The following is a 14,035-nucleotide window of genomic DNA, read 5'->3' on the forward strand; positions in this document are numbered from 1 at the left end:
AAGATCAAGTTAAAGAAACAATCCAGTAGCTGTGCGTGTCCGTTGTGTGGCTGTTTAATATTATGTGACAAGTGCGATTACAAGAGGATTTCCACCTTTTGATTTCCATGGAAAAAGTTTGTAAATTTGATTTTGCCGTGGTCACTGTTGGGGGTCTCTGGGTGCCCCCACTGCGTGCTCGCGTGCCCATCCACACACAGACTCGACTCAGACACGTCTGCACGCTTCGGGCTCCCCGGTCGCTCTGACGCGGCCGGGAACGCCCCGTTTATTTAAGGCGCACGCGGCGACGTGCAACGTCACGCCGCCGCGTGCGTATCCCCTCACGGGGCAACGCCACACTCCTCCTTTTTCCGGGAGGAACAATAACAAACAGACACGTCAACCATATCACTGCACACAATGTCATTTGTGAACTTACAAAACCCATGCCCCCTTTTATTATCAGCCTCCCAGATCCCCTTCACTCCGGAACACAGTCAATCGGCCCCAGCACGTAGTCTCCGAGGTAGGCAGGTCTCCCTCGCCCAGCCCTCTGGGGGTACCTCCCACCTACCTCAGCCGCCGGACTCCCCGCCGCTCCAGTGTCTCGTTCTGGTGACCCCAAGAATTCCCCCCGGGGGGTATCTTCATCCGGGAGGACAGTCTCATCCGGGTCAGGCGGGAGATCAGTCCTAGAGTCCCCCAGTTTCTTGAAGAAACTCACATTTCGGGTGACGGCCGACTTCCCGTCCGAGGCCGTTACCATCGATCCCTTCACTGCCACTACGTCCAGCGGCTCGGGTTCATATGGAAGCGAGAGTTTCCCATGGGGATGCCGATTCCTAATCAGCACTTCGTCGCCCGGTTCCAGCCGCTGCGGACGAAGACCCCGCCGTAGGTTTTCCTGATGTGTCCTTGCCTGTCGCTCCGCTTCCACCCGTTGGTCGTCTATTACGCCGGGTACCTTTTCCTGCACCTCCGGGAGGAGACCTCGGGGGCACCTACGGAATAGAGCCTCAGCCGGGGCCACCCCGGTCGAGGCGTGTGGGGTGGTGCGGTACACTCTTAGGAACTGGTATAGCGCCCGCTGGAGAGGCTGGTCTTGCCCCTGGGCTATCCGGAACGTCTTGTTTAATGTCCTCATCAGCCTCTCTGCATCCCCGTTCGCGCGGGGCCACAACGGGGACACCTTCCGGTGGGCCACTCCACAGCTCTCGAGGAACTCCGAGAACCTCGCGCTTTGGAATGGGGATCCATTGTCCGAGCACAGGGTCACGGGGAACCCATGGGTGGCAAAGATTTTCTCCACCGCGCCCACCACGTGCTCAAACGCCACCGACTCGACGAATTCCACCTCCGGGTATCGCGAGTACTCATCGACGATGGCTAGGAAGTGAGTACCCACGGCCGTGGATCCGAAGTCCGCATGTACGACCTCCCACGGGCGGGTCCCCCGTGGCATTACTTCAATTTCGGGCTCCCGCTGTACTGGGGAAGCCGCCTGGCACCATACGCAGGCCGCTACAAAGTCGTCCACTTTTCTCTCCAGCTCGGGGAACCACACCTTCAGCCTCAGCCTCGCCTTCGTTTTGGCGGCCCCTTGGTGTCCCTGGTGTGCCAGGTTGATAACTTCGTGGACCTTGGAGCCCGGCACCACCAGGCGATCACCCCTCAGCAGCAGGCCCGACTCCGTGAAGGACAGTTCATCCTTCACCTTCCAAAGTTGCTCGAGGGTCACCTTGGCTTCTTGAGTGCGCCCTGCCACCAACTCCAGCACGGCCTTCCAGGACCCCGACTGCATCGAGCTCCTCAGGATGCGGAAGCATTCATCATTGGCTGCCGCGCTCTCCAGCTCGGGTAGCGGCATTGCATTGGGGGTGGCGCTCTCGACCACCATGCTGACATGATCATCGGCTTCCTCTGCACACGACTCTTGTGCGGGTCCGCCCCTGCCCACCGGATGCCTGGACAGGTAGTCAGCCGCATTATTGGCCCCCGGCCTGTAGATTAAGGTGACGCCATATTCCAGGAGGGCCAGCATCCATCGCTCGATCCTGGCTGGTGGTTTGGAGGAGGATCCGGCCATGATCGGAATCAGTGGTTTGTGGTCTGTTACCACTGTCACGGGTCTCCCCAGTACATAGAGCCGAAAATGCCGGCAGCCCCACAGAACCGCCAGGGCCTCCCGTTCAATCTGTGAGTACCTCTGCTCGGTCTCGGAGAGGGCTTTGCTCGCATATGCCACGGGCCTTATTCCCCCATCTCTGCCCACCTGGGTGAGGACCGCCCCGAGGCCAAACGGGCTGGCGTCCACAACAATCTCCGACTCCAGGGCGGGGTCAAAGAAAGCCACGGTGTCATCTGCTGTCAGGGCACCCTTGATGTCCTCGAATGCCGACTGTTCTAACGGGCCCCACTGCCAGATGGTGTCCTTTTTCGTTAGGGCCCTCAGAGGTTCCGACCTCGAGGCGAGATTCTTGATGAAGCGCCCACAGTACGTCACCATTCCCAGGAAGCTCCGCACCTCAGATGCGGACTCAGGGGGGCGTGCCGTCTTGATGTCTTGGACCTTCTTGGGGTCAGGAGATACCCCGCCCTCCTTGAAGATGAAGCCAAAAAACTCAATGGTCGGGCGGAGGAACTCACACTTGTCCTTGTGGAGGGTGAGCCCCAGCGACTGCAGCCTCTCGAGGGTCTTGGCTAGGCGTTTCAAGTGGTCTGGTTCAGTCCTCGCAAAGACCAGAATGTCGTCGCTAATGTTCAGGACGCCCTCCAGGTCCGCGAGGGCGCCTCGGATTAAGTTCTGAAATACCTCGGCTGCAGACGACACTCCGAAGCTCAGACGCTTGTATCTATAGAGTCCCCTGTGGGTGGTGAAAGTCGTTATATAACGGGACTCTGGGTGGAGGACAACTTGGTGATACCCAGCTCGTAAGTCCAACTTCGAGAAGAACCGGGCCCCTTGCACTTCAGCAATGATGTCATCGATCGTCGGGGTCAGGTGTCGTTCTCTCCTGATGGCCTTGTTGGGCAATCGCATGTCCACACAGATTCGGACGGAGTCCGGTTGTTTGGGTTTCCTCGCTACGACAATGGGGGATACCCATGGTGTGGGGCCCTCCACCTTTTCAATTACGTCCAGGTTCACCAGGTTATCAAGTTCCCTGTCCACCTGGTCCCTTAGATGAAATGGAATTCGCCTGTGCTTCAGGGCTATGGGCTGTACCGACTCGTCAATGTGGAGCCTCACGGGGTCGCCGTTCATCCTCCCGATCCCTTTGAAGATGTCAGCATACTTGTCCAGCAGGTCGTTGATGTCCTCCAAGTAAACTGAATAGGCGAAGCTGACTATGCCAAGGGCCTCCGCTGCCGCACAGCTGAGCAGGGTGTTGCTGCTCACCGGGGTCACATAGAAGCGGGCCCTGATCTTCGACCCTTCGTGTTCCACCTTGGCGACGAACGCCCCGTCGAGTGGCAGGGGCTCCCGCCCACCAAATGCGAAGATGCGGGCTCTTGGCGTCGCCAGCCTCGGGGTTGGGTTAAGCGCAGCGTAATGTCCTCTCGCCATGACATTGACAGAGGCTCCCGTGTCGACCAGCACTGGGACCGGCGAGCAGTTTACCTCCACGATACATCTCGGCTGTCTTCTGCTCCTTCCCTTGAGGACCTCCATGCTGGAGACGAAGAAGATGTTCTCCTCATCCTCCTCCTCCACTTCTTCCGCCAGCGCCTCCTCTGGTTCCACTTGTTCCACCTGAGCTACATTCGGCGGGCGGTATTGCCGCGGGGCCCACAGACGGGGTTGTCCTCTCGGAATAAGTACAGGCAGAGTCGCCCTGCACACCCTCGAGAAGTGGTCAGGCACACCACAGCGTCCGCAAATCTTTCCTTTTGCCATGCACTCCGATGAGTGGGGGAGGTCATATCCGCACTTCTGGCACGACTCTACCGGCTTCCCCGCTCTGTCTCTGGGAGGTATGCCGGGTTTACGCACTCCTCTGCCGCCCCGCCAGACGGCGCACACCTCCTCCGGTCTCGCAGCGCGGGATCCGGCCTCCATTTTATTGGCTCGAGCCTCCGCCACCTCATGGCATCTCCCGAGCTCCAGGATCCTGGGCAGAGTGAGTCCGGGCTCTCTTAGGACTTGTCGCCTCAGCTTGCCTGATGAGCATGCCTGGATCAACATGGTCCTTATCATGTCCTCCGCATCCCCCCACGCACACCCTTGTGACAGGCGGCGCAGGCGGCCATAGAAGGTGTCAAGCGTCTCCTCTTCCTTCTGTTTGGCCGACAGCATGACGAACCTTTCAAAATCCACGTTGGCAAGGGGGACGAAGTGCGCGAGGAGGGCGGCTTTGGCTTGATCATAGGAGTTGTCCGTTGGAGTTAATGATTCAAAGATCTCCTGCACGGTCGCTCCTGCGGAGTACAGCATCGTGGCCACCATGCTGTCATTGTCCGTGACCTGGGCGGCCCGAAAGTACATGTCCAGCCGTCCAATCCATCTCCTCCATCGGGGCCCCAGGCTGGAGGGGGGGCCCGTAGCATCAAACTCGGGAATCGGCTGTAGGGCCGCTTGCGCCCTGGCTTGGGCCATGGCCAGGGGTGGTGGTTGGATCGGAGGGGGAGCGGCACCCACCGGTTGCGCAGGCAGTCCAGACGTCGTTGGACGCGGGATTTGCTGTGGGGGGTTCTGCTGGAACAGGTCTACTAGGCCTTCATCCTGCGAATCCTCCGAGGCCGTGGCAGTCGCACCCTCCAGGGCACCAGGATCACTCATAGGCGCAAGCGCACAGGCACCCTTGTTCCACTCCTAAGGGCCGCAACTTGCACCTTTCCCCACACTGCCACCACCCACGTGATGATGAAAGGGTTGAAGGGTAGTACCTCGAGGTGCCTTGTGTCCACGTGGGCCGCAGAAACTGGAGCGTCATCCCCCACGTAATGATGATGAAGGGGTTGAAGAGGGTCCTGAAGAGGATCCGTGGATGAATGTTTCCAAAAATTGAGCTTTTACAGGAATGGGCTGAGAAGGCCCAGCCACCTCAGTCCATCTTCCAGCTACAACACGACGTCATCGCCTGAAAATTTGCCAAAATGTCAAAATTCTGGCATGGGCCTGCGGGTTGTACTGCCCGCAGTCAGTAAGTCCAAAAATTAGGCTTGGATGGCCTTCCTGCTCCAAACCGGAGCTGTTGGAAGATCCTCCACCTCGTGGGCAAGATGGCCGCCAGCCGCGTGTGGTCCGCGGCCTCGGCGTGATGTGAAACATCCGCGGATGTTTCACTCGTAATAAGAAAAATTGTCCGGGATCGCGCTCACCGCCGGGCCCGGGCATCCGACACTCGTCGCCACTGTTGGGGGTCTCTGGGTGCCCCCACTGCGTGCTCGCGAGCCCATCCACACACAGACTCGACTCAGACACGTCTGCACGCTTCGGGCTCCCCGGTCGCTCTGACGCGGCCGGGAACGCCCCGTTTATTTAAGGCGCACGCGGCGACGTGCAACGTCACGCCGCCGCGTGCGTATCCCCTCACGGGGCAACGCCACAGTCACCTTAAAATGCTCTCAACAGAAGTATGTTTTATACGTGCAGAAAAGTAATTGGGCCTGATTACGGATGTTCTGCTGAGATGGTAAAAGATGCAGAAGGATGGGTGGTTCAGGCGCATAGCTCAGGGGCAACACGGTTGTCTTGGAAGCAAGTCAACAGGTTTGAATCGCTGTCGTGCACTTACAGACTGGTCCTCGGTTACAAACACGTTATAAAAGCAGGGACGTCATTTAGGGGTCACCAGACCCCTGATGTCTCCCTTGCTATCCCTGTGGTCTCCCTTGCTAACCCTACAAAAAATAAAACGTTTTTTTCTATTTTTTTTTTTTTTATGCAAGGTGTTGCCAGCAGCATGTGGTTCTTTGCTTCTGGGGTGGCTGGCATTCTTGTTCATGTCACTTAAAAAAAGGACCAGGGGTTCCACAAGTCTAACACTTTCAGCAGTGACCCTAAATAAGAAAGAACGGGAATACCAAATAATTTGTCTTTCTAGAATTCTATAGAATAATTGCTAGACGCATTAAAGGTTTATTTCAGGCAGACTTCAGTGGTTGGGTGATATTGTATGAATATTTGTTCTATAGAAAGCGCTCAAGCGTAAGTGCTATATAATATCACATCATTATCATTTGGCCATGGACGTCTGCTTGCATTCACAGTGATTTGGCAATATGAGCCTGTACACACTGATCTTAATGATGCATATGGCGATCCATTCTTGTATGAAATGTACATCACATTATAGTGATATTGTAACCATATTTTTCATAGTGTGCTTATCAACAATGCTATGTGATGCCACTTCCTGTTTTGTGAAGGGGGGGGTCATGTTCCATCGCTTCCCGTGATATTACTTCGGGGTGGGTTCAAATGACATCACTTCCTGTGATGTCATCAGAGGTCAAGGGCCATGTGATGTCACCTCCGCTACCCCAGGCATTTTGGTGAAATGACACCCCTCTCTAAAAGATTAATTTACTTCTGAATTTTTAATTTCGTAATTTTGTACAGCTCTGCCAAAGTATATGTTTGGCATTTGGTAACCCCTTGTGCATTAACATGTCATTTCTCCATGGAGTTCTGTCAGACTTCAAAATGGGGAATAACTGAAGACTCAGAACAATTTGGGCCCTTCAAATTACTGCAAACTTACCACATGTGATAACAGTAATTTCCTTTGGTTGTATTTCCAATCTGATCAATACAAGATTTCAGAAATTCGATTTTCTATCTCCAAAAGGGGAACACTGGCCTTTTATTTCAATAGCCAAGAGACCAATTTTGATGGGGGCCTTGCGCTGTGGTTGGGGAGCAGTGGTCCTTATCTACACACAGTTTGCTCTCCTGGGTTTTAGAAGGAAGACATTTCCATCCTGCAATGCAGATGTGAGAATATGGAAATCACCCCTGCATCGAGGGGCCGGCATTTCTGGTAACGTGTCGGCAGCCCAATCCTATGTAGGATGAGCGAAGCCCGTCAAGTCGGTGATAGCAATTCATACCCTTGCAAATAGCTGCTTTATTTTTTTCGGAAGGTTCTGCAAATATTGCTAATATTGCAAATATTGCCGCGCTATTATCCTGAAAAAATAAATAATTAAAGATGGCCGCCGCCATGGGAAAAGGAACGTAGTCCCTTTTCTATTTCCATGGCAGTCGCAGGCAGGAGGAGAGCTGCACTGCAGCAGAAAACTACGGTGCAGCAGCTAAGTGAGGGGTGGAGAGCGGGTGGAAAGGGGGTTAGCGAACGGCTATTTTATGTTTTGGGGTAGGAGGAAGGTGCGTACATGGAGAAGCTCCTTGTTGCCTCCCCACAATCAACATTGCACCACCCAAATGAAGGACCTTGGGTGGCTGGAAACAGCGGGTGGTATGCTGTGTATACCCGCCCGCTGCTCTAGCCACCTTAGTGGCTGATGGCTCTTCCCCGGGTGCGAATGCGGATTAACAGTGTGCTCCAGCATTCTTTAGCCATTATGTTCCTTAGCTTAGCAGTCCCATGCTAAAGTCATATCTGAGAGCAAAGCCATCATTCTGGGGAGTGTGCAGCAGAGCTCTGTGCACCTGGAATGAGTTTCACATAAATCAAAAACAAGTTTAAACAAATTATTATTTTCAGGAAAAATGTTTTCAGCCTGTATTGAACCCAGTAGCCAGGCTTTTAAACGACCACGGTTTAGCACATTGCGCTATCATGAATATGATAAAAACATGTATTCAACACAAAGGAGATAATACACCAGAAGTCACTGGTAGACTGTTTAGCGCCTATGTTAAATATAATTTTTTTCTGCTAGATAGCTCAATGGGCTAAGTTTTGACCCACAATGTATTTGACACATGCAAGGAAGGGTTGAATCTGGCTCACCAAAAGTACACATAAAAACATGACAGAGTGCAAGGTGTCCAGGTGTCCATGTAAATCAGGCACTTGGTGTCTCTGAGCTCCGGTTCAGACATACAGTGTTCTAGCATAGTAGGCCAAGATATCTGGCGCCGACATTGCAGTTTGAATTTTGTGATATTTTTCACTTATTTTTATTCAACACTCATTCTGTTTCTAAAGTCTTGCCTAGATCCATATAATCAAACAATGGCATAAGCTCACGCACATGCTCGAAAAGCGTTTGTGCATGCATTATGCATTTGCTTATGTATAAACATCACATTTTTGTCAATGCCGTTGCTAGTCACATCTGAACATTTTATCCATTCTATGAACTAATCAAGCCTTAGGGCTTACAGCTCTAAGAACTGGCCAAAATATTAAGCATTTTTGTTTCACATTGTTAGGGGCCAGATTAATGGGGTAAAAATGTCCCGTAAAAATGTCCCAACTACTCCTAGCCACAGTTTAGGGAATGCAAGCAGTGAGACAGGAGGGCGAATGATGCTCATGGTTTGATATATACTGTATTCATAACTTGTATTTAGTAAGAGCATACTATTTGCAGGTGTAGTTATGTTATGTTATATGTCACTTGCATAGTGCCTACTGCCATTGGTATGGCCTCAAAGCACTGTGGGGTTGAACACCCTTTGGAAAACTATAGTCAGCGATGCAAGAGGTGAAGGAAGGAATTCGTAAAATGCGTGTGTGCTTTCTTAGCCTGCAAAAAGGTGGGTCGGGGTGGCTAGGTCCCTGGCGGCTACTCCTAGTTATCCGGTGAGGGAATGGGTGCTGTGAGAAATCATAAGGGAATTGGCATAGTGGGATAGTCAGAAGGTTTATGTGAATGGCTGGTCCAATCTTTTGCATTTGTCTCAGGTGCATTCTATAGGATGAGAAGGTGCGTGTTTTGGGTGTGTGTAATCAAGTATAGTTTGTTGATAGGTAGGCAGATGAGTGGGTCGAGGCCGTTGCAATATGTATGTATTTTGTTGTGGAGACGTATTTGCAGTTCGACAGGAGAGAGATTACTACCTGTTTGTAGAAAATCTTACCAAGTGTGTTCTAACGTCTTGATTGGGGTCCATTCAGAGGGCGAGGAGATGTGTCCCTGGCATTCCCTTCCAGGGGTGAGAGATAATTCTTCCTGCAGATCGGCTGGGGTTGTTGAAGGGAAGAGTCAGGTTTTGAGAGCCTTTCTGAAGATGAGGTGATCTTCTATGCTACGAATGGTTAAAGGGATCGAGTTCCAGATGGTGGGTACTTGAAAGAGGTTGAAGTTTATGACAAGAAGTGGTGTAACTATGTTCCCTGCTGGCCTTCCCTGCTCCCCACAAACCCCATTGCCGGCCCCCTCCCATGTGCCGTACAAACCCCAAACAAATGTGCCGCCTGCTGAGGAAGGTAACGATCAGTGCAGGGCACTGAAGTGCAAGTTTTAACTGCTTCCTACACCTGTTTTTTAAAACGAAACCATTCCAGAACAGTTTATTTTAAAAATAAAAATATAGGAACGGTAAAACTTAATTTAAAAAAGCAGAGAAGCACTGCTCCCAACCGCTCCCACCCACTTCGACCACTGGCTTCAACTGAGAAGATGAGCCCCTCGTCTGTGCCTGATCTGAGGTTTCTGTTAGGCCTGTATTTTGTGAGTTTGTGCTGCAGGTATTCTGGTCATGTGTTATGGAATGCCCGGTGGGTGATACGCATTGCCTTTAAGCTGGATCGTCGCCCAATTGGAAGCCAGTGAAGGACACAGTGGGCGGGTGAGATGTGTTCTATTGGGCCTAGAGCTAGTAGGAACCTAGCAGCAGTGTTTTGTACCTGTTAGTGTTTTCTTAGTTATGATGCAGTGGCTCCCAGGATGCATCCGAGCGTGAAGAGATGATAGCTCTTATTGAAGAGACTCTGTGCTGGAAGCTAAGGTATGGAAATAAGCAGCACGCCTTTGCAAGTAGCTTGGAAGTAAAAGTTTGACAGGAGACGTTTAGATCGTTTGGAACTTTGAGGAAAATAATTACAATACCAATGCAAAACGTGCATTGTTGATGCCCCGCCTTCTTCCCAAAAGGCTACTCAATCTGCAGGTGCGCGCTTTTGCAAGTAGCTTGGAAGTAGTAGTTTGGCAGGAGACGCTATACCGGAACGTTGGATTGCTTGGAACCTTGAAGAAAATAATTACAATACCAACGCAGTACGGACTCCAGCAATGGGATGGACAAAGTAATATACCTTTGATTGAAAGTACTAGGAACCATTTTTTTATTTACTAATTTGCATTCTTTTATATTTTTAGGAACGCGTATTGTTGAGGCCCGGCCCCTTCCCAGAAGGCTACTTGACCTGCAGACACGTACTTTTGTGTGCACGTTTTTGCGATTATCTTGGAAGTAGCAGTTTGGCAGTTCGGGTGTTGTGGATGGGAAAAAGCTAAGCTTCCCTTCCTCGCATTGTGGTAATAGTTTTAAATTCCCCCGATTTCCTTAGGTAAGAAAGTCAGATTTAAATGATGTTAACGCGCATGGTGAAATTCTGATCACTTGCACTGCTTATCGACTCATTGGGTCTAAAGGCTTGGCAGAGGCCGCTGGGCGTGGAGGCCACTGAGAGAATTGATGGACCACAGAGTTTTCTGTTGTAAAGGCTCAAGTCAAAGTTGTCTGGACCATGATACGTTATTGAGCATTGGGGAAACAAACTGTGAATTGATGTTTTGTCTCTGTAGCTAGTAACAAAAGTAGCAGCACTTGTAGGAGGATGCCTGCTAGTGAAACTAGCTAATATACTGCAGTAAAACTAGTAAACACACTGCAGAAATCTTGCCCGCAAAGTAGCCAGGGCGTCACAAGATTGTCTACTTGAAAGTGGAGGAAAGGACACACAGTAAATAACTTCCTTAGCAGAGTCAAGTGTTTCTAGCAAAGCTAACAACTTCTGGAATTAGGTGCATATAGAAGTGTGAGAATGGTACCCAGATTGAGATCACAGAACTTGAAAAAGAAAAAGGGTAATATGAGTGTATCACCCATGAACACCCCCAGTAGTTGTCCACGGGGGAAAAAAAGGCCCCACAGATAAGGTAAGGATGGAACAACCGAAAATACTAAACCTTTAAACAAAAAGGATGTAGCAAAAAATTTGTTGGTTGAAGAAATAAGCTCATTACCCGAAAATAGTTCAATGATTGATAATAATTCACTCCTTAATTTATGTCATGATTTTAGATGACACTCTATGGGGCTCTCAGTTGGTGTAGCCCCACTTCAATTGGAGAAAAGCATGGAGAATTTAGAGAACATGGACAATGTCATGGAACAAATCTGTCTATGACACCGGATTTAGACAAAATGGCCCAGGATAATATTTCAATGAACGATGGGGATTGCTCTTGGAATAATCCAGAGAGTGTGGCTGACATCTCTCTAAATATGGGGGGAAAAATAGATTCATTAACAACTACAGTGGATTTACTCTTGGGCATATGACCAGAGCTCATAATTGAGCAACAAACTGTAAAGAATTTAGCAAAACCTTTCACTGAGAATATGAATATAATTCGTTTTTTACAAGTATTGAAGGCAAAAAATAATAATAATGCAATGGCAAAAGAAGGGAAAATGGACGAGGGGGTAGGGGATCTGAGTGAGCTATGTATGATGGTGAATGAGGAATTTGAGTTGACTAACGATATGGATAAAGAGTCACTAGAGACGAGCAGAAACTGAGTAGAGGGGGAAGACATAGTAAATGTAGAGACGAATACCAATAAATACAATTCTCAATCACAAGGATTAAAAAGTAGGATGTATCAAAAACGAAATAATAAAAGAGGGCTCACAAGTAGGGGTAAGAGGGAGGGAATAAGAAAGACTAGCACAGTCAAAAAGAAAAGTGTAGCCTTGGCTGAGAAATCCTTGAAGGATGTGCAGTGTGTGGAAGTAGGAAATATATTTGAGTTAAATTTGAATCCCAAAGAAAAAGTGGTTGGAAGTAAGAAATTAAATAAACAAGAAATGGGGACTGAAAAATGGTTAAAAGGGAAATATGTGTCAGTGTGCTCTGAAGGAGCACCTCCTTCAAGTAAAAATGAAGGCATTGGGGCACAGGAGGATTGTAATGAAAAAAATGGCAGATAGAGCTAGGGACAAAGAGGAGTTGGTGATATATTTGGGAAAGAATATTAAGATAGGACGATTGTATAAGATCCCTCAACTCCAATGTATAATATCCACAGACATAGAGAGAGTAATATTAGCAGAATATGGGAGTTGGGAGAACTGGACAATCGTGCAGTTTGGGAATGCAGTTATTGTGGACTTAATAAGGAAATAGTCTAGTGCTGTGTGCGAGAAAGACTTTGAAATCATAATATGTACTAATATAGAGAACACAGCTGTGAATAGAAATAACATACCAAAACAATATGAGAAGAAAGATTTAGAATCATCTAGCAGAAATAGAATGGAGAGTTGGATTCTGCATATGTATTATTTAGAAGACTGTTGAGATAAGGAGGTGGTCCAGGAAATAACTGTTATTTCCTGGAATAGTAGAGGGTGTTGCTCCTTTCTACATAAAGATGGATTTAACTTTGTGGAAAACAGTGATGTGTTCGCCTTACAGGAGACGTGGGTCAATGGCTCGATACTTTAGGATGGTTATAATATTTTGATGAAACCCACTGTTACCGGGGGGAAGGGACGACCAGTGGTAGGGCTTTGTATAGGCACAAAATGCCCACTAACCATAAGAGAGTATGAACAATTGGGTTGCTCCCCTTTTGTTTCGAGTGCAATTATAGGAAAATTTGGCAATTTTGGTGAAATACTATTCATTAATGTTTATTCCCAGCCCAGGGGGTTGAGGGGATAAAAACATAGAAGCAGTGGGAAAGGTTGGTTGATGGAATCCCCCAAATCAGATATAATTTTAGTGGGGGATTTTGATGCCTATTGTGGTGTGGCTCTGGAGCAGATGGGAAAATGACAGGATTTGTATTGGGATTTCGAGATAGTGCCCCCTTCCAAACTGGGTAAATTTGGAAGTAAGACAAGCCATTCACTGCAAATAGCAAATGGGATTACCTAGGTAAATATGTTATAGAGTTGAGGGTCTAACATAATTAGATCCAGACGTTCCGGGAGAAACACATCCCACTTGGTCTAAAGGAAAGGTGAGCTATCGATTAGACTATATTTCCACAAGTAAGGGGATGCAAAAAAATGATAAATCTTGAGCACATATGGACTCCCCTTAGTGATCATAAAGTGATAACGTTTAAACTTTCTATACCTCACAAAAAGAGAGGTTATAAATGTATACAGGTAAAAATATGAACCTACAGAGCAATGCAGGGCGTAACAGGATATTCTGGACAGAAAAACATTTGGATACATTTGATAATATGTTCAGCTTACTCTCTATTGGTGGACAAGAGATTGCCATTAATGGATTGCATGTAATTGGTGGTCTTCGGGGTCTGATGCCGAAGACTAGTAGTAGAGCTACCATTTCACTACGAATGGGGAAAAAGCACAATAATGTATATGATTGCCAGATCAATGATAGGAAAAAGAGGGCTAATTCAGAAATAAACATTCTAAAGAAGTATAAGGGGATAAATGAGAGTGAAAAGAGGCAGAGAGTGGCCACTATACAAATGAAGTTCAGAAACCGATTAAGAGCACATAAGCAGGATGTCCACAATGCAAATTGGAGGATGATGTTCATCCTATGAAAAACACACAATTCCCAAAATGTCTGGTATTTGTAAAGACAGCATCTGCTAGAAGATGAGAATACAGATGTAAATGTCATCACATTGGAAGAGTGGATAAAGCATATCTCCAAACTATATTATGTGGGAAAAAATATATCCTATAAACCATTTAAACAGATTGGATTAAATTATCCTAAAATAAATAACAACATTAGGGGCTTCAAGTCCCATGATGCTCTGAGTACTGAGACAGGGAAGAGGAGCACAGAGTTCCCAAGCCTCACACAAGCTTTTCTGCTCTGTACAACAAGCAAGGTCTGTGCCATAGCAGCATACTGTGAGGAGTCAAGACATGGGAGACGGACACATAAGTGGAGTTTTATCACAAGTC

This window comes from Ambystoma mexicanum, chromosome 4p (assembly GCF_040938575.1).
Source record: "Ambystoma mexicanum isolate Mex_15411 chromosome 4p, UKY_AmexF1_1, whole genome shotgun sequence".
Classification (NCBI taxonomy): domain Eukaryota; kingdom Metazoa; phylum Chordata; class Amphibia; order Caudata; family Ambystomatidae; genus Ambystoma; species Ambystoma mexicanum.